Raw genomic sequence first — 27,682 nt, 5'->3', positions numbered from 1 at the left:
GATTACATGTGTATCTATTGTGTTCATTTTATTGCTTAGTAGTTTTCTTTTTTTTAAGTATGCCATAATTTGTTTACCTGTTGGCTTTTTGGTGTGTATGTAGATACGGGTTTTCCATGGTTGAGGGATTACAACAGTGGATATTCCTGACTCTTGTGCACATGTGTGGGAGCTTCTCCAAGTCACATCAGCAAGAGGAGTGGAGGGTGGTGATGTGGTAGGGCTTTCTAATAGGGCTGTCTTAATCATTACTTTATTCTTCCACTAGCATACAGGAAAGTACCTTGACTCCATGTGCTTTTGGCAAGTTTCAGTATTTAGTTTGTAAAACAGCTAGTGGGCTTTTTTTTCCCCTTAAGTTCGTGGTGAGTGGCTTAAGTATCATTTAATTTCTCAAAATTCAAATTCCTTTTCCTAACCTTAGAAAAAGACAGACAGAATAATAAAGCACTTATGAATAGAAAAAAAAGAGAACAGCCATGAAATAAAGCAGGAGACATTGAGTTAAAAACACCTTTGTTGCCTTCCATTGAGGTTGCTCTTGAACTCATTGAGGGGCATCTCATTGTGAAGGGGATGCTGGCTAAACCTCCCAGGAAGCACTCTACCTGAAATGACTATGCAATAATCGTTTTTTCAACCCTAAATGTTTAGTCTTATATCTGCCCAGACAATGTTTTTTTGAAAGGTACATTATACAATCAAAATAAGTGTCTATTGAAATGTTCTGGATTAAATAGTTTAAGAAGTGAATTAGAATCAGCTTCTGAAGTTTTGGGATTAAGCCCCCGATCACTCTGAACATCATTATGGACCTCATTTTTCCTAGGACAGATATTATTTCTTTTATATGGGAACTAATTTTAGCAGAAATGAAATCCCGGTTTTGTCAAAAGAAAAAGGAAAAGCATTATGACTAATTTTATGGATGAATTTTTTTCTTGTTTCTCCTAACAGTGGGTTCTCTTTTCTTCTCAGTTCTGCAGGAAAAAGCCCATTTCTTGCCATGATTTTCCTTTAACATATAATTAGCAAGTGCGACATTGACTTTTAAATCTCAAGCGTCTTTCATCCATCTCAGAACTGAAGTACCCATATAAATCTAGAAATGACCATGACTAATAGGATGTTCCTTATCTTTTGTCCAAAGATAAGGGCAAAAAAATATTCCTCAGGAAAATATTTTTATTGTTGAGAGTATTATTTCTACTTACCCAGTACAGGAATCTCAAAAATCACCTAGTATTAAGGTCTTCTCTCTGAGTACCACTTACTGCCTGTGTCATCAAAATATCACCTTTCCTCTTTCTATACCTGCTTTTTTTCCTGCCCTCCACTGACCCATAGTATGTTATATTATAAACCAAGAGAAAGTTTCTTGAGGTCTGCTACCTAGAAATCCTGGACAGAAGGATTATGAACATGTCAGAGCAGGAGTTATGTCCCTGTTAGTTCACTACAGTACTTAGCACATTTGTGAAGTCAGGAAGTACAGTCCAACTCTGAGAGTCTGCTTTCTAGTAATCTGTGATCAATGTCATAGAACAGATTGGTTTTTCCTCACACCACAGGATGCCACTGGGCCACTTGAATGAACATTTGTGTTTGGGGCCTACTAGGCTAAGCAGAAGAGGGCTTTGAAAGTAAACCATGGGGGAAGAGTAGAGGGTGCATCCCGTAGCTAACAGCAACAGTAATGACAACTTTTGTGTCTGCCGTCATTCTGGGTCTTCTACCTTGCCCCTTGCCTTGTTTTGTTACAGAAAATAGAATACTGGTGGAAATGATTCAATCAGGTAGATGGCAATAATGATTCCTCTCTGCTGCCTGCAAGCCTGGGGGATTCTTTTTCAGCTTAGCAAATGATATCATGGCTAATGCCTGAAAGAAAATAACTAGCAGGTCCAAGGGAAATTAAACTCTCCTTCTGTGATTCCCTTTCTGTTATTTTCTACTGGAAATTTGTGTTTGGGAAGAATTTCTGAGTCATTTATGAAGGATTTCTGAGTCGTTTGCTCTAGGCAAATACTTGTGTGAGCCTAATGGAGTCGAGAGCAGTCAAGACAGAAGTCACAACCAGAGGGGGAAGGCTGTGAGTGGCAGTGGTGGCTGAGCCAGGCCTCGTGTCCTGCAAGGCCTTTGTAACCCTGAGCACATGCTGTGGCCCACAGTGCTGGTGAACACAGGCCCAGCCACCCTGGCTTTCCTTCCAGAGGCCACTAAGGTGCAGGCTCTGGTCCCCTCAGTGAGCTTTGTGCTGAATTTGCAGAAATAAATCAAAGAATGGGAAGTCATGCCCTGCCCCTCTACTCATAAGCATTGGATTGAGGTGAGTTTCAGAACATCCAACAAGGGTGCAGCCACCCTGACTCACTCTGGGGCTTGTAATGCTACCATTTGTACTTTATTCTTTTCATCTGAGCATTTTCTGAAAGGAATAATCTTAAGCTTTATTCTCGTTTAACTAGTAGACTGGATGAAGAACAGGGAGGACAAGAGGATGCTCTGTCTCCAGAAGAGGTCTGACTAGGTCACGCGAAGAGTATTCCTTGTGGAGTTTAGAGACCCAGGAAAAAAAAATGCTCCTCCTTCTTCCCTCCTCATGTTCACTTAATGTGGTGATTATATTTGTGAAATTAGAGTATGGAGAATCAAGGGCAGCATTCAAAGGGAGCAAAACTATCAAAGAGGAAAATAGAAAAGTCTAACAGGCTGTAGTAGCAAAGGGGGTGGGCACTATTGTGTAGCAGCAGTTCCAGAATTTTTTCCCCCTGGTAACTAGCTGCAAGTAACCTGTAGCCACATGCCACTGACCTGTAGCCAGACCCCAGTAATCCTGGGGTCTACTAGGTAAGAGTTCTTGTCTCTCTGAATCACAACACACTTATTTGCAAAACTGGGGGAAATGGTGAGCGCCTGGAAGAGCTGTTGCCAAGATTCAATAAAATGTCATTGCAAAGCCCCTGGCTGGATGGGTGTATATGTGAGATCAGTGTAGTTTCCCTTTCCATATGGTGATGGAAGGCTCCCGGATATGGCCACCACCTTCTTTTCCTTCTGTTCTTCCTGTTTCTCTGACTTGGTGCCTTTCAGAGTCATTAAGCAGCCTCAACCTCCTATTCCCCACATAAAAGCAGATGCCTTCCAAAATTTACGACCAGAGCAGGGCATTGACCTTGATTGCCTCTTTCAGGTAAGGATGGAACAGTTGGGGGAGGAATGAGTTCACTGCTTGCTCCAGGGAGCATCTACTTTCTGTGGGCTAAGAGGTTTGTTTTCACTTGTCTACAAGGTAAATGGGTTTGATTATGTGTTAGATTATAATTAAGAATTCTTCCCAATTGACATTGCTGTTGTAAGAAAGCTGTAAGTCCTCCCATAGTTTAGCAATGTAGGCTTGCAGTAAAGTGGTGTTTAGAGGAAGTTCTTCTCTCCTGATATATACTTTGGTGCATACCGGGTTCAATCAATATTGATGAACTGATCTCTTAGAAAGAAGATATGTGCATTAGACCTTAGCTCATCTATTTAGTAAGTCAATGGCTATGCTTGGAATATTAGTGTCAGAACTATTCTGAAACATTACTTTCCAAGTAATGGAAAAGTGGAATAAATTATTTATTGAGAACTTTGGTCATAAAATTCCCACTGATCACTGGAGGCAATAAGATTAACCATATAAAATGAGAAATAATATACAATTTTGGTCAACAGTTAATAATGATAAATGGGGGACAAAGAGAAAAACTTTTTTAAAAACAAATCAGAAATGTAATGCTTAGTTAATCCAGACTCTGTTTGCAGTTTTAAAGATTAGCAGGTGGATCATTTTTACTTATTTGAAAATATGCCATTAAGAATGAAGTATTTAGAGCTGGGTATATAGCTCAGTTGGTAGAGTACTATAGAGTACTTGCCTCACATGTACAAGGCTCTAGGTTCAATCCCCAACACCACACACACACACACACACACACACACAAAAAAGAGATGTATTTAGAATTTTTCCTAAAATGTCTTTAATGTTTTAAGCCTTTGTTCTGTTAAAAAGTTCATGGAGGATCAAGGAAAAAACACTTTAATTGTGACTCTTAGAAGCAGAAAGAATGACCATGCTTTATGTGGTGTTCTGTTTATTTCTCTAAGATGAAATTAAATGTCATGTACATTGGGGAGCCAGCCTGAATCTTTTCTAAGGCAGACAACAACTTAGTAACCCTAAGAAATAGTAGATACTCACCAGAAATAGGAATAAATATGCTAGTATTAGAAAGGAGACAAGGAAATTTCTATCTGTATGAATGGAAGCCATCGAAAGTGCCATAGACATTCTATTAACAGGGTTATTGGTAACTTGAATGTGGAATAACCCTAGGTCAAACAATCTCAATCATTATTGTATTACAGCCACCACATTAGACCATCTGGGGGTATTAGGTCTTGTCTCCAAAGCAGTATCCTAACGGTGCTTCCTGAGGAAAGAGCTATTTAGCTGATGGGGTTTTTGCTTGGGCACTTCAAATTTGTGCTTTAAAAAGCCAAAGCACCACATAGGCTGTGGGAGTCTAAAGTGAATGCAGTGTGAGGGCCTGACCCTTCCAGCGAGCCATTTCTTCACAGCTCTCTGCATGGAGTACACATTATCGGCCTTTATGTTCAAAGTTTCGCTTACAATTTCCATCTGTGTGTTCTGACACTCAGAAGCTGAAGATATGACCAATGGTTCTTACTGTGATCTAAGTAAGCCCTTTGGGGTGTGGTTTTCCATCTGAAGACCTCTCTACTGTCTGTAAATACTTAAGTAAGTCCAAATATGTGGAAATGGGGAAGAAAATGGGGTTTTAATGTAATTTGAACTTTGAAATAATTTCTATGACAAGGTTCTGAACCCACTTTTAAAATATCATTCATTTTAATGGTCATAGTGACTAAATGATAATCAGGTTACAATCACTGAACCTACATAAACATCCAGGATGGGTTACCTCTGTCGGTGTTAGTATGATTGACAAGTAGCACAGGGTATCTATAGCACTGTGTATTGACTTAACAAATACTGGTTAAATGAATAGATGAATTTGGGTAACCAAGCTGCAATAGAATTAAGCCTAAGTGCAGAGATAAATGGATTTTGAATAAGATGATCATTAAAGCTTTTGTGTAATGATTTGCATAAATTGATGCTAGCAATATTTTTATTTAAGAAGATATTCAATATGTGTTTGGGAAACAATATAGTTCTCTGCTTATTTGTTTTATCCCTATGCAATCATCTTCCTTAAAAATGCTGAGCTATACCAAAGAATGCCAGGAAGTCACTGAGAAGATCATATGATGTGTGCAAGTGTGACCTTCAGGCTGGCACCTATTAATGCATGGGCAGCACTATCCAACTGCTCGTACATTGTATGTTGATATATAGCAATCGCTAGTCTATGCTGTAAATTCTGTCTTATAATTCCAATTGAATTTGTGGTATTATTCAGTACTTAATCATACTGTAAATACATAAAGCAAATTGTAGCTATTTCTTGCAGCCATTATTATTGCATGAAATGATTGTCTCTCTCCTCCCAGCACATTTGTGGCAGGGAAACTCAGGTACAGAAAGACCATGCTCCAACCTGGGTGGCAGTAGCTATAAAAGCCTGTTGTTTTGTGTTTGTTTTGCATGCTGGGAGTTGACTCAGGACCTCACCTATGTGAAACACAAGCTCTGTCACTGAGCTGCATCCTTAGCCAATATTTATGAGTTTCAATGTGCTCTGTCAAATCAGGATAATGCTACTAATTTTCACAAGACTATCCGTTTTCTCAACCTCTGTTAAACTAAGCAAACTCCTCCTACCTGGCAGGCTGAGATTTGTTGGAAAGGAAATATGTGGGTTTTTTTTTTTTTTTTTTTTGGTTTGGGTATAATGTTGCTACTAGTTATTATAGTTGATAAAATAGCTCACATTGAACAACTACAGGTCAAAGTAAACTTTATAAAAATGTGTTGAATTGAACTGATTGGAAGTCAGTAAGCAGTGGATGGCACAAAAGGATGTTGGAGAAGCAGCCAAATTGGAGGAAGGGAACGGTGGATTACTGCTGGAGCTCAGTACCTTAAAAGCAGTGAATGAGCGCTGATAGCCTGGCAGTGGAAACATCTCAAAGAGCATTCAGGTTCCCTGTGATGTAGGAACAAATAGTCCTACATATCTTAGCAGCACTTGAGGTTGTTTTAAGGCAGAGCATGATAGCTCATGTTTGAATTACTAAGAGAACTTTACATTATGCTTATGATACTGTGTTTAAGAAAGAAAGAAAATATGACTTAGAAAACTTTCCATTAAAAGGATTAAGATAAGAATTGGTATCATACTTTAAGTCTATTCTCTAGATTAAAAACACAACAGACAAACTTTACATGGAATTCATTTGCATAAGCTCCAATCACTAAACTGACCTCACATTCACAGACACAGTATGTGTTAAATATGTTAGTTTGTTTTAAATAAATGTTATAATTACTGTTTGTGTGTGTGTGTGTGTGTGTGTGTGTGTGTGTGTGTTTCTGGGTATTGAACCCAGGGCCTCCTGTATGCTAGGCAAGCACTGTATACCTCCAGCTCTCCAGCTCTATTTTACTTTTTTTTTTTAACACAATACCTTTATTTTAATTATTTTTATGTGGTGCTGAGAATCGAACCAAGTGTCTTGCACATGCTAGGAGAGTGCTCTACTGCTGAGCCACAACCCCAGCCCCTCTATTTTACTTTTTTATGACTTTTCCCCCTCAAACCTTTAGATTCCAGTCCTTTTACATTGCCTTTAAGTTCTTATCTACTCTCTTGTTTGGTATGTATTTCCTTTTCTTTGACCGATTTCCCAAACATTGTTTTTATAACGGATGTTACTATCCATGAAAAACTTTGAAGAAGAGTTGGTGTTACATTGTATGTGGTGGTTGTAATACATTCTCTGCTGTCTTTTTTTCTTGACTTGATTGAATGTTAGATATTTCTTTGGTGCCCTCTCCATGAATGTTCACAAGTTTCCCTCCCCAGCCCTGAGTAGTAGCCCTACAGCATGACTGCTTGCTAGCCACATCCATAAACTGAAGCGTTTAAGCTAAGCGCACTCCTGTTAGTCTTTGTGAAATCTACAACTATGTTTCTCTGCTTCTTTCCTCTTTTCTTTTCTGGTTCTAACATTTCTTTTGATTTAAGAAAATGTCACAAGAACATTCCAAAAATGATACAGCATTTTATCTACTTTTGTGACATAACTGTAACTTGAGTGGATTTTTTCTCAACAGAGAGGATTGTGACATTTCTAAACAAATAAAAACAACAGACTTTACTATTTCTTACATGCCATTCATAAAACATCAGCTCAGGTGGAAAAGGCCAAGTTTTCAACTGAAGTTAAAATGAAAACTTTGAGTTTCAAAGCTTTTCACTATCAGGTACCAGTCTTTATCTTGATGAGACACTTCAAACACTTTGGAATGATAGTTCTGATTAAACATTTGATGGCATGTATGAGGTGTTGTTCTAGGGACCAGGATCTGTCCTGTAACTTTGTATACCTAAAATATATTATTAAGGGAAACAAGAGTACAGAGGTGGTTTGAGTTTAACTTTGAAGAATGATCAGAGACAAATATTTGACTTATGAATATATTATTTGACTGATGGGTATTCAAATAACATATTTTAAATGTCCTGAAAAATCAAATAAATGAAGAACTTTTCCATCTCACTAATAATTTCACTTAAAGAAATTATAATTCCTCACTTGAGGATATTTTAATAATATAAATCTGATCCCATCACTCACTCTCTCACCCCCCACTAAAAACCTTAATGACTTATTAGTGCTATTAGAAGAAAGTGCAGTCTCTGTCACAAAACCAGCTCTAGCTGGCTCATCTCCCAGCTTCTTCCCCAGCTTCTAAGCATACTGCCACCCTTCATTTGCTCCCTCCTGCCTCAAGACCTTTCAGCACCTTTGCCTTCCTTTTGAATGTATTTTCTCCCATTCTTTACACCATCAAGTCCTCCCCAACCATCGCTTCCCATTGTTGCCACCTTACCTGGCCTCCGGTTCTTTTCCTGTATGGCACTTGCTACAACTGATAGACATTTATTTGTGTGTTTCTTCAGCATCTTATTTACAGTTGCATACTTACTGCCTAGCAGGGTACCTGGCAAAGAGTGAATGAATAATGGTTAACTGAGTGCTGTGTGGTTGCATACACAACATTGCAAGAAAAAAAAGAGCAAACAATGGAAAGGTGTGTCATCCTTGCATCTTTTTAATGTTGACTAGCTTAAACAATCTGCCTCTCATGAGATTTCCTCAAAGAAACCATTCTAATATTTTCTTCATCTGAATAGGAGCAACACCAACGTTGATGGGTTAGGAACTAGATGTAGCCACAAACAGAGGTTAAGTAGATATAGCTTCTGCCTGAATATAATTCACCCTAGAAGCAGTGGTAAGCATTTGTCTAACTCCTCAGAAGGTGGTATGCAGAGTGCCATACAGGAGGCGGCTCCTAAGGACTGGTATTTTGTGGAGAGGCAGACAGAACAGGGGAAACCTCCCTCAGGGAGACGATGTGGGAGCTCAGTGGGCTGGGGAGGATGAGTCAAATTTTGCTAGATGGAGAAGGTCGGAAGGCTGCTTTGGGCATTGAAAACTAAAATGAGCTAAGGTGGAGGACCATCAAAGGATACCCTGAGTTCTGGGAATGGTGAGAAGTTCTGTGTGGCCAGGAGTGGGTGTGGGGAGTGAGTGAGAAGAGCAGCAGGAAATGACAGTGCAGCAGAGTTGGACCTGGTTCTGGGCCATTTGTGGGATTTTCCTAGGGAGCTCAGGTTTGATTTTATAGAGCAGCGGAGGCCATGAAAGCTATGAGAGACAGATCGGCCTTGTAGACACATACTGCAGAATTCTGTTTGAAGACCCAACACAGCTGTTTTTATAGGTTGTGGTAATGAGTAGTTAAATGAGTGGGAAGTGATGTAAGAGGGCAATGAATAAAAGGTACACTTTGCCAAAGTTAGGTTGTGACCAGGAGGGAAATAATGGAAATAATGAAGAGATCACTTCTAAAAGTCTTCTCTCGCTTTTTTTTTTTAAATTATGAAAGATACATGTTTAGTAGGGAAAATTTGGGAAATTCAGAAAATTACTAAACAGAAAATAAGGATCACAAAATGATGTCTATAAGGGAAAGCAGAGTCAAAGGAAAAATGCTCTTAGGTTTGTTAGGGTGAGAGGGATGGGTAACTATTGGAAAGGATGCAGAAGAATCTTTCCTTCTAGAGATCCCTGAGTTTTATTATTATGTTTTTATTTAAAATTTTTTTTGCAGACCCTAATTCTAATTTTAATTTGAGGCATCACAAGCTTTTGAGGCTCAAGGATTTTGTACAGATTTTTCCTTTGTCTAGAATAGTTCCTCTTTCTGTCTCTCTATCCCTATTTTGCCCAACTAACTTTTATTCCTCATGTAGGCCAATAATAAGAAAATTGCAGAAACATATATGGATCATTTGCCCAATGCTTGTCACCATGGTTAGTGTTTTCATTTATTTTTGATAGATCTCTCTACAGTAGGTACCATTACCCCATTCTACAGATGCAGATACTAAGGTATTATAAAGTTAAGTGATTTCAGCAAATATGAAGCTTTACTTTCTCAGGAACCAATTTCTGCCCACCCTGCTGCTACTACCAAGTTAGGAACCCCTATAATGTGATCTCATAGCTCCTAATTCCTCCTGGGACACTTTGATCATGTTAATACTTGTTTATGAATGCTGATCTTCCCTGCTAGACTGAAGCCCTGTGAGTGCAGGTTCAGTTTCTATCTTGATCCTTACTGTGCCCTCCAATGCTTAGCTTTGTGATTATCTGGCACATGGAAGGGTGCTTGATTAGCCAAGCACTTGACACTCATGGTCACCACTCCTGCAGTCAGGTCAGTCCAAGCCTGTTACGCACTGACCTGGCAAAAGCACCCAGGGAACAATGAATGGTTGGCTCATCATAATAGCCTGGACCCCTGAGATGAGGAGTTTGGGATTTTGTGGAGCACAAAGACCTCCAGATCAGCCTCTCTGCCTTTCTTTTCCATCTCCTCTCAATTCCCATAATTCCATGTAGCCTTCTCACAACGGGTCTGATTTTCTGGGCTTTAACTAGATCAGGTCCCTGTGGAGGTTCAGATGACAGGGACTCTGGGACAGCCATGGTTGATATTTCAGATCCTCAGACCATCTCCTTTAAGGGTTCAAATATGCTTTTATTTGTGTTGGATCCATTTCATTTTCACCAAACTTTTATAATTTGAAAACAAATTAGAGGGAGATCGTAGATAATTTTACAAAATATTGGTGCATTTTTGTCTTTTGTCTGATTGTTGGATGTAAGTAGATTTAAACATACTAATAAAGAACACTGAGGTTCCTTTACTACCAAAATGGTAAATTATTCCTGTTGACATTTTCATTCAAATGTAGGTTACATCATGCATTCTAAAGCAAAAACTTTTTGGGGTGAGGTTTGGTCCTGTTGCTTCTTTATCTTCCAAACAAAGGAAGTGAAAATGGTGATGGTATTGAGAGATGAGCACATTCATGTCACCCAGGGAATCTTGGATATTCTGAGTACAACAGCCAATATCCAAAGGGGAACACTTAAATTAGTTTATCAGAGCATTAAAATTTAAGGATCCTAACTGTTTGCCAGTTAACACAAAGTGTCAAGAAAAGGAGCACATTATACATTTTTTTTCTAGTTTTAGACATTCGAGGGTTTTGTTTTTGTTTTATTTCCTTAATAAAAATCAGTCACAGAATTAAGTAAGGTATTTAAGTCAGGTCAACACAAGTTTCAAAATATCAGCTTGGGAACGACTTGAGTCTTTATCTTTGCCTTCCTGTTTATTTATAGACTGGAGAAGGAAGACAGTCTTTCCTGCCTTTTCAATTTCCTGGTGACATCTCAGTGTATACTGATTTAATCCAAAGGAAGAAGGCATTCCTTCTACAACCACAGAAGAAAAGACCACTGTTCAGAGCTGGGTTAATGGTTGTTAAATCCAAGTGGCTAGGTGATTCCCACCATTTCACTTTATTTAAAAATTAATACAACTTTTTAAAACAATTCTCAGCCTGAGACTTATTAGAGCTGGCATTATGGAAGGAATATAGGTAAAGACAGTATAACAGAGGATATGAAAATAATCATCATAAGCCATAGTCTTTGTTGGTGTCAGGGCTGGTCTTGCTATCCAATTTTGTTGCTTTTGGTATGAAATTGAAGTTAATAGCATGATGGTCTCATTAACTTATTTACAAAAATATTTTTCAGTGTTTTATATTCATTCATTCAATAGAGGCCTTCTCAGTGCTGAGAGCTAAGGAAACACTGAGAGTAAGACCCAGCTCATAGTCTCAAAAAGGAAATAGTGTCACCTTTGCCATGCTTATCAAGGGCAGCATCCAACCCACTGTGAGAGATACTGTAGCATCTCTTGATTCCCAGTGCTTGGAGGAGCCATGATCCAGTACATCTCGATCTTTGGGTCTTACATACTGTTTTAGCCATCTACTTAGAAATAGTAGAAAGAGCAGCTGGAGATTCGTTCAGTCATTGATTCATTCTCAAGTATAGATAAACATTTATAGCAGGAATGCCCTGTGCTACAAGCTGTCAGTATAAAAATGAGTCACATTGCTGTCCTGCAAGAGCTTCCAGTTAACCTGAGGACACAAATAAGTAACATAAGTCCCTTTATGTTTGTATAATTATTCTTTTATAATATAGTCTATTCCTATGTTCTTTTATAATATCAGACCTAAGGATATCAGTAAGGATAGATCTTCGTAGAGAATAAAACAGTCCTCTAGAGACAGAACCTTGCAGAGTCAGCAACTCTGCTGCATTTTCCTCCTGGAGCTACAGTTCCCAGCTTCTTTTGCAGTAAGTTTGGATTCCTGAGGCTGAGTATTGGGTGGAACAGATGTACACCACATCTTGGCCTGGACATAAAATCCTCTGCACAATCTTTCATGATCTCTTTCCTTTCTGGAATGACCTCAGAGGCAAGATGCAAATATGGCAGCATTCTCTGACAGAAACAGCCTGGATCATTCAACAATGGTGTGCAGCTCCCTCTACCCCAGTGATATTGGATTGTAACATAAATGAGAAGTAGACTTTCACTGTGTCCCAAGGGTTTGAAGATAATTTTTGTAGCACTCCATACTGGTCACGTCTTCTATGCACCCTCAGGCTGCCTGCCCAGAGAACGCATTAGTTACCTTTAAAATGGAGGACGTATGCTCCAGGTAGAGAGGCTCCTAGTGGGGGCAGAAATCCTGGAACATTCCTGCAACAGTAAGTAGTTGGGTGTGGTCAGCGTGCATCAGTAGCAGAGGGCAGTATGTATGGATGGGACTGAGGAGGAAACAAGGTGAGAACATGGAAAGTTTTGTGGCCCGAGCTATGGCAGGAGACCATGCAAACTAAGGGGATAGAACACGTGATGGTGGTATTCAAACAATAAAAGTCATTAACCCATCTCTGGTAATTGGTTTAGTAATAGAAATAATTGCTTATGCTAGAGATGATTTTTAATAATGGATGTGTCCAATGGGTTTAGACACAGTCTCCAAAAGTATATAATTTTAGACTCTTCTCTGTGGTCATAGACATTGACAGAGCATGAGAAAAGTGGAGGAGCTTGGAACACTTAACCTGAAGAAAAGGAAACCCAGACCATAGTCACTGCCTTCAAGTATCAGAAAGGATCACATGTAGAAGAGGGGTGCTACTTGATTGGTCCCAAAAGATGAGTGAAGACAATAGTTAAGAAGGGTAGGGAAACAGATTTGGGCTCAGCATAAGGAAGAGCTTTCTGTTTTAAGTACCTGAAGAGCAATTGGCCTAGCATGGAGAAGATGGCAGTGAGTCTTGTGAACAGGAAGAGTTCATGTAGACTGACTGGCTCCTCAACTTGGAGGGATTGTCATGGGAGTACTTCAAGAATTGAATGAGACTGGCTTATTTCACTTAGCATGATATTCTCCAGTTCCATCCATTTACCGGCAAATGCCATCATTTCATTCTTATTTATAGCTTAGTAATATTCCATTGTGTATATATACCACATTTTCTTTATCCATTCATCTGTTGAAGGGCACCTAGGTTGTTTCCAAAGCTTGACTATCATGAATTGAGCTGAGTCATTGTAGTATGCTGACTTTAAGTCCTTTGAGTATAAGCTGAGGAGTGGGACAACTGGGTAAAATGGTGGTTTCATAAGTTTTCTAAGGAATCTCTATACTGCTTTTCAGAGTGGTTGTACCAGTTGCAGTCCCACCAGCAATGTATGAATGAACTTTCCCCCCCTGCATCCTTACCAACATTTATTGTTACTTGTGTTCCTGATAATTGTCATTCTGACTGGAGAGAGATGGAATCTCCATGTAGTTTTATTTTTGCATTTCTCTAATTTCTAGAAATGTTGAACATTTTTTCATTTATTTTTGACTTTTCGTATTTCTTCTTCTGTGAAGTGCCTATTCAGTTCCTTGCCCATTTTATATATCTAACAACAACAACAACAACAACAAAAATAAGAATTGAATGAGGAGAGGAGTCAACAGCTTTGGGGGCCATTGCTTATAATCTCTTATCCTTTGACATTTGCCTGAAATTTTAAACTTTTTGAAGGCTGATCTTACTTCTGATTTCAGTGTGAGATAATACGTACCATATAACATTGAAATCTTCCATAGAAAAAAAAACTATGTTTGCCCAGATGTCTTTACCCAGAGTTTACCATTTGGCACTTAATACATACTTTTCTAAAAAATATTTTTTTAATTGTAGATGGACCTAATACCTTTGTTTTATTTATTTATTTTTATGTGGTGCCAAGGATGGAACCCAGTGCCTCACACATGCTAGGCAAGTGCTCTACCACTGAGCTATAGCCCCAGCCCTAATGTATACTTTTTATTGGCGCTGAGGAATATGTATTTAGTCTGGTTAACATGAAGCTGAATGCCTTGCAACAATGCCAATGACAGGTGATAAACTCCAACAACAAGGAAGTGGGTGAATGAAAAGGCAGATGCTATCTTCCTCTGAGGTATTGGGGGAAGAAACTTTCCCTTAATACCCTTATTTATCAAAGCCAGAAAGCTCAGATGTTCCTCTGAAACTGTCAGAATTCCTCCCATCACCACCTCTCAACTGATGGATGGGGGTTGGTCTTGCTTACTTAATGTGCATTGTAGCAAGACACAACTTTGTTTAAAATACCATTAAGATGCAAACACATTACAGCTACTCTGAAGGCCTTTTCTTACCACATGAATTATTCAAATAGCTTCTTAATAACTGCATTGATTTCCACAGTTAAGAGCAGATCAGATTATGGAATCTGCTCAATACCACTTAAATGTTTATGGATGTTAGAGTTGACAAAGACCTTTTAGACACTGATAATTTATTTCACAAGATCAGAATGCTGGAGATTTGGCATTACTACTAATGCTTTGTGATTATTTTTCATAAATGGGGAATATTATAACAGATACCATGTAAGGTCCTCATTCCTGTTCCATTTTAGTCCCAGAGTCATTGCCTGAAAATCTAGTTATGCTAAAAATCTAACCAGAAACTTTTACATTTATATTGATCAGAAGCTTTTATGATCCTTTTGCAAAGATCAATGCAGTAAACATGTCTTAACCTGCACATACTGATGCATATATTTAAAAATATCTATGAATATTTATAAAGATAAAATCCAATAAGATTTCAGTTTTTCAGTTGCTTTTAGTAACCTGTGAAAGGGCAAAAAGGGGCAGATATACTAGTATGAGTATAACTGGAGGCTGAAATTTCCAGATCAGGGTGCCAGCATGGTCTACGTATCCTGTAGGGGTGAGAAAGAAAGAGAGGAAGATCTCTTCTCCTTGTGATCTCCTCTTAAAAGGCCACTGGTCCCACAGGATCAGAACCCACACTTATGACTTGACTCAATCTTAATGACCTCCTTATAGTCCTTGTTTCCAAATAAAGTCACATCAGGAGGGAGGTCTTTAACATAGAAGTTTTGGGGAGACACAATTTGGTCCATCTCATAAAAGCAGTGGACACTAGAGTCAGACTTACCCTCTCTTTCTCAATTTTCTATGCACTGAGAATAAAGACAGTAGTGATTTCATAGCATTTTCATGCTGAATAAGTGAGTTAAGACATGAAAAGTACTCAGAACAGCATGTGGCACTTTCTAAGTGCTCAATAAATGTTAGTTATTATTGTTAAATGTCTGAACAGTTATGCCTTTAGCTGAGTCTGCTTTTATATATGTCATGTCCAAGTACTTTATGTTTATCTGTAGAATAGTCATTGGCATTGGGCATTCTCAGTGTCTTGAAAAATCTCCTCTGAATCTTAGATAGATGCTTAAATGTAAGGGAATAGAGTATATTTTATTTTATAAAATTTCCATGAAGAAGTTGCTTCCGTCACCCTTCTCTGGTCAGCCTTCCCCCACACTAGAGAATGTCTACTCTCCTGACGGACTGAAGATCTCCTCTGTCCATCATCTAAAATTTTCAGGATGACATTGTGCGTGTTCTATAAAATTTAGTGAGAGTCTAGTAACTTTCCTCGAGGAAACAGGAATTCTTTACTGTTTCTATTGTCTCACTTACCTCCTACCTAACACACATACACACTGATTTCCTACTAGTATAATAAAACATAAAACATAAAACATATAGTGGTAGGCTTTATTATTATGTAAATTAAGCACTTCATTCATAATTTAAAAATTCAGTAATCTTTGGATCTCCCCTATAGAAAGTTAAGTAGGAAACACTTGTCAACTTACCAGAAGCTCTAACAGGTAAGGGATGGTGGACTAGTTCAATGGCCAATAATCGGTTTCCTGTGTGAATTGTACACTGAACAGAATTTGAATTCTCTTGAAAGGGTAGAGAAAGTGGACTTAATCAATTCTGAAATAATAATTTTTTTCATGATTTGCATCCCACACTGTAAGCCTGACTTCAGTCCTTCCAGGTACCTGTAGGGCTCGAGGACTAGCAGTATTATTATTATTATTTGTTGTTGTTGTTTTAATAACATAAATCAAGATCATTTCTATTTTGCAAAATGAGAGGGTTTATGCAAAATGAGAGAGAAAAAGCAAACAAGAGCTGCTCACCAGTTCTCTTAGCCTGCAGCTGTCCTGTCCTGCCTTCTGAGTTCATGATGCCTGGTTTGGGTACACTGCTCACTTCCCTACCCCATTTTAAGTATATGAGCCAGTCGGGGATATTTTACACTTATAAACATTTCATTCTAAATAGTTATACTTGTGACTCAAATTATAAAACTTGTCTAAAATTAGAAACCTAAAGAGTTTTTTTTTTAAATCTAAGCTCTTGCTTTAAAAAAAAATTAAAGTGAAATATTTATGCAATGCAAAGTCTCTAGCTGCTATAGGATGTGCAGTTTAAATGATCTATTTTTGTAATGCTTCTCAGTTTTAGGATAGCTAGTTTTACTAGAATATTGAATGCAGGAGGAAATAAAAACAGCGTGGTGTGGGCATATACAACTTGCATGTAAAATAAGATTTTTAAAAATATTCTAGGATACCACTATTTCCTGAACTATGGGCAAATGAGTCTTAAGACACAATCTTTATACTGCTTCCATACTAAAATTTAATTTGGGTTGAATTATAAATCTAACATAAACTTAGAACTGTAAGTCTTCTAGAGGAGACATGGAAAGATGTCTTTGTGACCTTGGACTAAGCAAAGATTTTTTGCATGTGATGCAAAAAGAAACACAAATCAAAAATTTTAAAAAGTTGCCAAATTGGACATCATCAAAAAGTAAGCAGAATATACCACATTTAAGAAAATGAACAGACAAGCACTTACAAAGAAAATACAGCACATATATTTGACAAAAGACATGGATTCAGAATATATAAAAAATCTCTACAAATTGGGCTGGGGCTGTAGCTTAGTGGAAGAGCACTTGCCTAGCACATGTGAGGCCCTGGGTTTGATCCTCAGCACCACATAAAAATAAATAAATAAAAGTATTGTGTCCATCTACAACTAAAAAGTGTTTTTTAAACAATCTCTACAAATCTACCATAAAAGACAACCAATTAAATACTTGAACAGGCATGTCACAAAAGATATATGAATAGTTAGTAACCTAAAAAAGAAAGAGTGTTCAATATCATTAGACATCAGAGAAATACAATAGACACAATTAGATACCATTTCATATTCACTAGAATGGCTAAAATTTAAAAAAAAAAAAAAAGGCTGTAAACATCAAATGTTGGGAAGGATGTGGACTATCTGGAATTCTCCATCACTGTGGCAATGCAAAATGGTCTAATCACCTTGGAAAATTGTTCAATAGTTTTTTTTATAAAGTTAAACATACTACATTTGCCATGCATGACCCAGAAACTTCACTCTGAGGTGTTTACCAACAAGAAATAAAAGCATACACTTTCTCTCATAAGGGAATACTATTCAGCAATAAAAACAAACAAATTGATTCAAGCAACATTGGTAAATCTCAAAAACATGCTGAGTGAAAGAATGTGGTTGGCAAAAAAAGTCCTTATTTTATAATTTTGAAATCAGTAACAAGAGAAACTCAACTCTGGTGATGGACAGCAGATGGAAGTTGGAGAAGGAGTTGGCAGGAAAGGGGCATGAGCAAACTTTTACAGGTAGAAATGTTCTGCCCTGTTGTGAGTGGTGGTTATACCACTGTGTACAATTATCAAAACCTGTGAACTGAGGGCTTCAGATCTCTATTTTATTCTAGGGTAATTATATCTCAGTCTTAAAAAAAAAAAAACTTAAGAAAATCTATCTTCCCCCATAAAATGATTGCAGGCTGGTGAATCACCCAAGATGAAGACCTAGAGGATGGGAGAAGATGTTATATGAGAGATTTCTTGGAGGAAGGTGATGGTTGACTATAGTGTGTACATTTGAGTCTGGACTGCGAGAACCTCTCTAGCAGGCCTTAGAGAGGGAGACCTGGAGCCAACTATGCCCTTCTCAATCAGCTCAAGGGTTTGATGGACACGATCTTCTAACAGTTTTGTATCTTTAGAATGTGCAACACAAGGAAATGTTCAGATTATGAGGGCTACAGGTACAAAGCAGTACAAACTGCTGTCGTTCCAGAAAAAAAATACTGCTTATTTAGTTATTTATTTGAAAGAACAACTATAGAATTTACTGCTGTGGCAACTACCTGCCAGATGACAATGCCATAGGAAATTGGTTAGGCACATTGAGCTGCACTTTTTATGGAGACATAGAATGGATTTAAATTAAGCAAAAGTACATTTGAAGCATATATGGAACTTTTGTTTTCTCATTAGTGGTGACTTGATTGCTTTTTTAAACATTTTCTTTGTTCTTTTTAGATACATGACAGTAGAGTGTATTTGATGTATTATATACACATGGAATATAACTTATTTTAATTAGGGTCCCATTCTTGCAATTATACATGATGTGGAGTTTCACTGGTCGTGTATTCATATATGAACATACGAAAGTTTTATCTGATTCATTCTACTGTCTTTCTTATTCCCACCCCCAGCTCTTCCCTTCATTACCCTTTATCTAATCCAATGAACTTCTATCCATCCCCCCACCTCCACCATTGTGTGTTAGCATCCACATAGCAGAGAGAACATTTTACCTTTGATTTGGGGGGTTTTGCTTATTTCACTTAGCATGAAGACGTACAGAACCATTCATTTCCTGCAAATGACATGATTATTTCATTCCTTTCTATGGTAGACTAATACTCCATTGTGTATCCACTTGTCTGTTGAAGGGCACCTAGGATGATTCCATAGCTTAGCTCTTGAGAGGAACTGATTATTAAAACACCCAAGTAACATCCCAGTTTTCCTAAAATGATGTGCTAATTATAGCCATACTAAGGAAATGGAAACTACAGCTTTAGTACTAGTAGATCTAGGGACATCACAGAAGAGGCCCTTTTAAATTGAACAGATTTTGGTGAGGTGGAGAAGGGGGCGGGTGTTGCTCTCAGTAAGATAGTGACTCTCATCCTTCACCCAGAGGAGAGGTGGTATGTGGAGATCCTTCCTTGGATACTTCAGGTGTTTCTCTGCCTAGCAGTCCACAGACTGAAAGATCAGTTAGTTCCCGTATGTTGAAGGTAGAGTTGAGGTGAAAGTATCCTGCAGTCAGGGATGCTGGGTTAGTTTTAGGCATAAGTATTGTCCTTTGGCTCTATTTCTTGAGGCTGGGGATGGTGTATCCTGCCTCAGATGAGAGATAAAGCCCATATAGTTAGGCCTCTCAACAGAGAAGAATTCCTTTATGTTCACAGTTACCGGAAGGCATTGATCTCCAAAGATTGCCTTTCATCTGCATAAACAATGGACTTTATATAGCTTGATTCCCCTATGGAGTCTCTTATAATGATGTCAAAGAGTATTCTTGACTTCTGAATGCTTTCGGTGCTGTTGAAAAGCAAAAAGGACTTGATGAGAAGTCAGAGAGGATGTCAACATCAAAGGGACTTCTTCCCTTCCAGCAATGGTAGGAACAGCAGGACCCCAAGGCGTTTCTTATTTCTTGTCCAGGTACTGTCAAAAATCTCAGCTAATATACCTGATCACAGGAGTCAGAGTGGTATGAACAGGGTGATTCTCTGGCATTTTTGAAGTCAGGCTCTTGGAAACTGTTTCAGAGAACTTTACTTGTATGTCCTTAATCCCTTAAGTGGGGACATTTCTAATATGGCTATAATTGGAGCTTCATTTTAGGAAAACTGGGTGCTTTAACAATCAGTGCCTGTGATTTTTCTGGAATGACAAGAGTTTGAATTGCATGTGATATGGACCATTCCTTCGTACCTGTAGCCTTCATAATGTGAACACTCTTGTGTAGCACATTCTAAAGATGCAAAACTGTTAGAAAAGACAGTGTCCATCAAACCCCTGAAAAGCTGATCAAGAAGAAAGCCTTGTATTTGTGGAGTGCCCATGTTCATATTGTTATAGATGTCTCAAGATTCATTCATCAGCCACATATTGGTCATATTTCAACATCTGTTACTCCTGCACTTACTGATAGAAAGGTGAAGGTTCCCTGTAGTGAATACTTGATGGGAGTGTTGGCATTTTTGACAGAATTGGAAATTTTTCAAAATGAGTGACTTTGCTTTATGGATTCTATATCACTTTTTTATGGATTATATAGCATTCTTGCTATGGTGCTAAATTGGAAGGGACTGCAAGAGAAACAGGAACAGTCTATGTGTTTCCACCTCTCCTTCTCCCAAGGTACTGTAGGAGGCTTAGGTGGGAGCTACACATTAGATAAAGAGGGAGGTGGCAGTGGTGGAGAGAAGTGAGGCATCACTGAGGACAACCATGAAGCTCTAGAATGATAGCCTCTCCGTAGTAGCTGTAGATCTACTATTCTATTTTTACGTAGGTTCGTTGTTGTTGTTGTTCCTTTAACATAACTCTTTCAAGTTCTAAAGCAAATTTCAGCTCAGAGCATGTCCCCTTTTAGCATTTTACGCTTCTTTAGCTATTCCATTTCTCCTTCCCCAATTTAAAAATACCATTCATACTTATTTTTTCTGTTAAAGATATTTTCCCAGCATAATTTCTTTGTGGGGAAGCAGAACAGGGTCCTCCACAGTGAACAAGATTAATGTGCAAACTTAGCACTTATCTACTTATGTTTGATAATAATTTAAAGTCATCCTCCCATCATTGAATTCAATATTCATGGTAAAAAAGATGAAGCAACAGACGCAGTGGGAGGAGGGTGATTGTGGGATGTTCTCCAGAGATGCACAGCCTGGCTGCTTGATTTCAGTTTTATAGGTTTATCTGGTTATTTTTCTCCATCACCCTTCAAGTTTCAGCATAAAGGCCTCAGCTGAGGATTCTTTGGCTAAACATATTCTTTCTAAACAGTACAAAAATGTATGCTGTGCTTTTCCAGGAACTCATTACACTGTTAGCTCCAATTTTACTTTATTTTATTTTATTTTTAGTTGGTGGTGACAGCACTGTACCAGGAAACAGAAAGCAGGATGAGCCTGCTCTCTGGGTGGGTCTTTTCCATGTTGGAAATAACCTCAGACATATCTATTGGTAGCCATATTTAGACTTGAATGAAAATGGACAACTGAAACTTTTAAGTTACTTCATTTATTCGGAATAAACAGTAAAAGTAGCAAACTGGGCAATCAAGTATGGGATTAGATAACATAATAAATCAACCCCAAACTTTGTGGCTTAAAAAACAATAATAATGTATCATTTCTCATGATTCTGTAGCTCAGGAATATGGACGGCTGGGATGGGTCAATGAGCTGCATTCAGTTGGCTTCCCCAGCTGCACTTGGCTGACAACTTGAATGAGTTAAAAGGTTGTGAAGATTTCACTTTCAACAGCTGCCACATCTTGCGTCACTTGTGCGGGTAGTTTGGCTTCTCTCACAGGATAAGGTAGTGGTCTCTAGACAGTTTGACTTCTTACCTGGTGGCTGGCTTCCAAGAGGAAAGGTGAGAGCTGCCAGGCACACGTCACTGACTCCACATTTTATTGGTCAGAACAAGTCACTATGCCAGCCCCAGTCCAAGCTGAGATGAAATAGCTTCCTCCCTGGGATGGGTGCCTGGGCATGTGAGTGCCAGAGGGGAAGGAATTGATGCTGACTCTTTGGAGATTATCTACCACAGTTATTCGCACGTTACCTAAGTTGGAAGGGACCATTATAGAAAAACTGCCAACTTTAACTTGTTCCATTCAGGTGGACTAATACAGTAAAGATTATGAAAACTTTCTTAGTAGAATGGCCCATGGAAGTGACTTTTATGAATCAAATAAGGTTGATTAAAACTCTTCCTCCAGCTGGGCATGGAGGTGCACACCTGTAATTCCAGTGATTTAGGAGGTTGAGGCAGGAGCATCACAAGTTCAAGACCAGCCTCAGCAATTTTTTTTTGGGGGGGGGGGCGGTACCAGGGATTGAACTCAGGGGCATTCAACCACTGAGCCACACCCCCAGCCCTATTTTGTATTTTATTTAGAGACAGGGTTTCACTAAGTTACTTAGCCCCTCGCCTTTGCTGAGAGTGGCTTTGAACTTGCAATCCTCCTATCAGCCTTCCTAGCCACGGGGATTACAGGCATGCACCACCATGCCTGGCTTAAGTCTCAGTAATTTTTGCAAGGTCCTAAGCAACTCAGTGAGACCCTGTCTCAAAATAAAAAAGAAAAAGGGCTGGGGATGTGGCTCAGTGGTAAAAACTACTCAAAATTATCCATGCTCATTAAATAATAACCTGGCCATCTGATGGAACATTGATTTATGTATTGTAACTAAATCTTTGGGATACTCTGATGACTGTATCCTTGACAGCAAATCTGGCAAAGAGAGTTCATATAGTCTAAATCTGAAAATAATTCTAGATTTTACTTCTATTTCAACTGACCATGTAATTCTTCTTGCTTTTCCTCTGCTTCCTGATCATCACAGTCAGATATGATCTTAAAAACAAGTGCTCTTTGTGGCAGGAAAAATAAAGCTGGGATTCTAATGTGAAAAATTCCCCCAAATATAAAGACAACTTCTAAGGTTTGGTGAATATCCAAATCTACTGGTCCTATTGAATTCCAATTATTAGACAATAAAATATATTGTATGATTGTTATGTGACAGACTCTGAAGAAACAGCCATGGAATAAGAATTAGAGGATTGATGTTTTGGACATTTTTAGACCAGTTGCTTAGCTTCAAGTCCTTCAGAGCATGCCCCCTTTTAGCATTTCTATGAAATGAGAATAATTCCTTTTCTGCCTACCTCAGACAGTGCTGGATAAACTTATATGAATGAAGGTTTTCAAAACCATATGTAAGGTATAATAATTAAAGAAGTGTTGGGGTAGCAAAATACAAACAAACAAAAAGTAAGAAAGAACCCAAATAGATAGATAACTAGATAGGTGATACTGATAGATAGATAATCTCACTTCCAAGGGCTTATGGTCTCATTGGGGTTCATTTACAGCAGGATATCTAGTTAAAGAAAATTTCTTTTCAGTTCTGTTTGGTTCTGCTGATGGTAGAGAAAGTTTGGGTCAGGTTTTTAAAAGATCATCTGATCAGATAAAAATAATTCTAGACTTCTGCTGGTCATGAAATAATTGCCACATTTATCTGATCATATACTGAAGTTTCTTTGTTTTTCAGGGATTCAGTTAATTATGTGTCTTTTGCCTTTTCTATTTAATATTAATATGATAACTACTGGCTACTTGTAGCTATTTAAATTAGTTAAATTTTTAAAAGATTCAGTTTCCCAATCATGTTAACCAAATAGCAAGTGCTTGTTAGCTCCACTTAGTTAGTGGCTACCATATTGGACAGTACAGATATAAAATATTTCATCATCACAGAATATTTTAACAGAGAGCACTATTGTAGGCTACTTTCTAACCTGTGGGTTGCTGTTTTTCTTTCCTGTTATCTTCCTCAAAGACTAGTTCATGCTGTTTGGGGTAAGCAAAGGAGATAAAGGGGGCTTGAGCTCATTCCTGTATTTTTGTTGTGGTAATCAAATGGTTGGTGATTAAATGGATCAAATCCATTGGTTAGAGTAAGAATTAAATTTTTTTTTAAGTTGTAGATGGACAAAATAGCTTTCTTTTATTTATTTATTTTTATGTGGTGCTGAGGATTGAACCCAGTGCCTCACACATGCTAGGCAAGCATTCTACCACTGAGCTATAACCCTAGCCCCTAGAGTAAGATTTTTGAAATGTTTTTAAAAAATATTTTTTAGCTATCAATAGACCCCCATTTTGTTTATTTATATGTGGTGCTGAGAATCTAACGCAGTGCCTCACACATGCTAGGCAAGCACTCTACCACTGAGCTATAATCTTAGCCCCTAGAGTAAGATTTTTGAAATGTTTTTAAAAAATATTTTTTAGCTATCAATAGACCCCCATTTTGTTTATTTATATGTGGTGCTGAGAATCTAACGCAGTGCCTCACACATGCTAGGCAAGCATTCTGCCACTGAGTCACAACCCCAGACCCTTGAAATATTTTTTAATTTAATTTTTACTTAGTGCCCAAAGTGGTAGTTGTATGTAGGTTTTTAAATAATCTAGAATTACATATCAGCTAAAACTTCTTATGAACTATTGACTACACTTTCCCTATTGAGTGTTGTTTTCATTACTTCAAAAAATTCCACTTTATGATTAGCTCTTTTACTGCAATCAAAATTAGGGTACCATGCTCAAATTGAAAATATTTGAAGTATTATATGCCCCTTTCTCAGTTTAAACAAAATTTCTGATCTAAAATATGTTCAGATCTTGATAGATGCCAATTAAAATATTGACTTTAAATAAAGGGGTCATAAAAATGTGAGATTAAAATGATTAGCAGCTGAGTCCTTATCGAATAGCCCAAAGTAAACAAGGATTGCACAGTGCAGTGTTTAAGAAGCAGATTTTGGTCATGTAGACATGTGCCTAGATATTTCAAGCTGCTAGTATAGTGTTTCATGTTGAGAGATTGATATTAAAAACCTGGCAATTAAAATTCACTTTATGAAGAAAAGTTGCTAAAAAACTTTAAGATAGCTCTGTGAAGGTCTGATATAAAAAAGAGCAAGCCACATTTCTTTGACTCAGAATCAGGAAATTTTGTGTAGGCAGTGTGGTTTACCAAATGTGTTTTCCATAGTGGGAACCTGTTTTTCACTTTAACATTGACATAATTTATGCAAAGTCAGCAAACAAAATTATACCTTAATGTCACTTAATGTTTGTTACTGGGACCAAATTTCAGTCATTTTAATTGAGAAACTAAAAGGAAGTTTTGTTGCTGAGAACCTGAATTCCATGAACAGATTTGTTTTAAATGTATTTTCCTGTTTTATCAAAACCAGTGAGAGGAGCACCCAGGAAGGAGATCAGCCAGTTCAATAGGAACCAGGAACCTCAAGAAAGGAAGAGCTCCTAGCTCATCCCCTGGGATCCTACAAAATGAGAACTGCTTGAGGATTGGGCAACAATGAGGGTGATTTCCCAGGTCTAATTCTGCTTTGTTCTGGGTAGTTTGGCGCAGGCTACTTAGTGTATCTGTACAGAATTCCAAACCATTAAATGAAATGCTTGTTCGTCACCAGCATTTCCCAATCTCTGCGTCATGACACACCAATGTAAACAAAGATATCCTACAGTGCTGTGGCAAGCCTGGCTTTTCCCAAAGCTAAGGCTCCTTCTCTGACACAGTGCCCCCAGGCCACCTGCTCAGCCTGTACTCTCTCTCCTCTAAGCATTCTTCATTCATTATATCTGGACTTAGCCAAGGATTTTTCTTGGAAAAGTTTGGTTTGCAGTTCCTAATCTGAGTTCCTCCACTGCCAAGCAGTTATTATTGTAAGGGGTTAAGTCAGTCTCTACACAATAATTCTAACAGTTTATCATTAAAATGCCTCTTCTTTGAGGAAAGCATTACTAATGCTCTGTTAAGTCACTTTTTTTTTTTTTAAATTTCCTGGAGTCCTGAAGGCATTTGGGACACAAGGTGAAAAAGAAGAGTGACAAAAGAAGAGTTGGAGGGGGTGACAAAAACATTTGTGAACTTTACTGCTTCTAATGGGCCAGAAAAACCAAACGTATAAATTTTGCCCATTCTTACAGGCTCTTTCAGATTCTCCTCCACCAAGTTATCTATAGTCAGTCTCTACCCAACGTGTGGCTAGAGTCAGTCAATCTTCTCCCTGTTCTCCAACTTTATATTCTTTAGATTTCTATCATATCACTAGTTAGAGTCTGCTTTTGTGCTTTTTCTTTCTTATTGAAACTGCCATATTCTTTGTATCTCTGAAAGTACCTATAATGTAACATATACGTTTACGTGTGGATATATATGTATTTAATTCTATAAAATAGATTCATTCTCAAAAAAAAAATAGCCTTGAGTACCTCCTCTCTATTGTAGAGGACATTGGAGGAAACACAATGAATAAAACATGATACAACCTCTTCTCTCAAGAAGTTTTCCCTAATAAAGCAGAGAGGGTGGACATTAAATAATAATTTAAATTGCAACTCGATGAGCCCAGGAAAGGAATATAAAGTATGCTATATTAAGACTGTACAACAGGAAGCCCTAGACTCTTCTATAGAATGGGAGGGAAGCTTTTCCAGCAGAACTGGTCAAAGTTGAGACTTGAAGGATAAGTGGGAGGTTGTCCAGACAGAAGGCAGAGGAAGAGCATCCTCACACAGAGGAAACAGCGTGTGCGAAGCATATGGCTAGCTTCATTGCCTTGCAAGTGTAAGGAACTGAAAGACCAGAATATCTGGATCTTAGTGGCGGAGGAAGAGAATGGTGCAAGATGGTGCAGAGAAGTAGGTAGAAGCCAAATCTTGCAAAGATTTGTGGGCCATGTGGAGGTTTTGGTGGTTCTTTCTCCTAAGATCAAAAGCAGCCATCCATTGAAAGTAAAAGATGCTTGATTTACATTTATCTACTCAACCTCCCAGTGAATTCCTGGCTTGCAGCTTCTGCAGCGTACACAGGCACTCCTTATTCTCCTTTGCACTGTGCCTGTTGTGGAAAAGGAGGAAGTAATATGCCCTCAATACCTCTATATCAAAAGATAGTGAGATGCTTCCTCAGAAAAGAAACTGACTAGTGGATTGGTGGACTGTAAGTCTGGATCCAATACTTTCAAGCCTTGAATTTTGTTCTGTCTTAGAGGTTGGTCGTATAGTTTATTCTAACCTGATTCCTAGCTCTCATCTTCCTTAAATTTATTATTAGGAAATTGCCTATGTGATTAAGGCCAATCTTAAACTCTGAGATCATTCTCAGCCATACACAAGTCCTTTCCAAGAACACTTAACCAGAAATGGGAAAATCCTACTGTCTTTCTCTTTCTGGAGCTGTATGCCCATCAGTCATGTGCAATCTCATGGATAACCCTGGAGGAGGAAGAAGAGAAGGGAAATAAAATGTAAAGGACCTGGGCTTAGTGCCCAGTCATTGTTTTGTTCAACTAGATCTCAAATAGATAGAGGAGTTGTACAACTTGTGAATACAATGAAAATGAGGTAGGATAGAATTTTTAAGGGTCATTTCAAATTCAGAAGTCTGGTTTATACTACTGCTTGAAGACGCTTTGCATAGAATCTTGAGACTAACATTTCTTAAACATCAAGACTAGAGGTGTATATAAATAAAACAGCAGATGTATATAAGTAAAAAGGCTGGCCCAGAAATGTTATTTTTACTTTTTGAACCCATGGGATTAGTAAAAATAAGCACAATTGTCTAGATTAACTAGTTCTAACTAAAAAGAATCTCTAAAGAGAGTAGTTTATAGTGAATACTTGATTATGTGAGAGTTGAGAAATACATCTCTTTAAATGTAAACTTTGGTTTTGAGCACTCTGAGATCTTGATCAAGATGTTTAACCTTGACTAGTTTGCTACTGCATGGTGTGGCTATAGGAGATAGTGGATATGAAAGGGTTTTTAAAAATATGAATACCATACAAAT

The 27,682-nt window shown here is 38.1% G+C and overlaps 1 protein-coding gene across 8 annotated transcripts in view; it reads left to right on the top strand.

Moving 5' to 3' along the window:
- Positions 1–27,682, top strand: part of Rbms1 (RNA binding motif single stranded interacting protein 1) — a 205,220-nt gene that overhangs the window by 31,798 nt on the left and 145,740 nt on the right. The window lies entirely within an intron of this gene.

This window comes from Ictidomys tridecemlineatus, chromosome 7 (genome assembly GCF_052094955.1).
Source record: "Ictidomys tridecemlineatus isolate mIctTri1 chromosome 7, mIctTri1.hap1, whole genome shotgun sequence".
Classification (NCBI taxonomy): domain Eukaryota; kingdom Metazoa; phylum Chordata; class Mammalia; order Rodentia; family Sciuridae; genus Ictidomys; species Ictidomys tridecemlineatus.
This window is presented reverse-complemented; position numbering and strand designations above follow the sequence as displayed.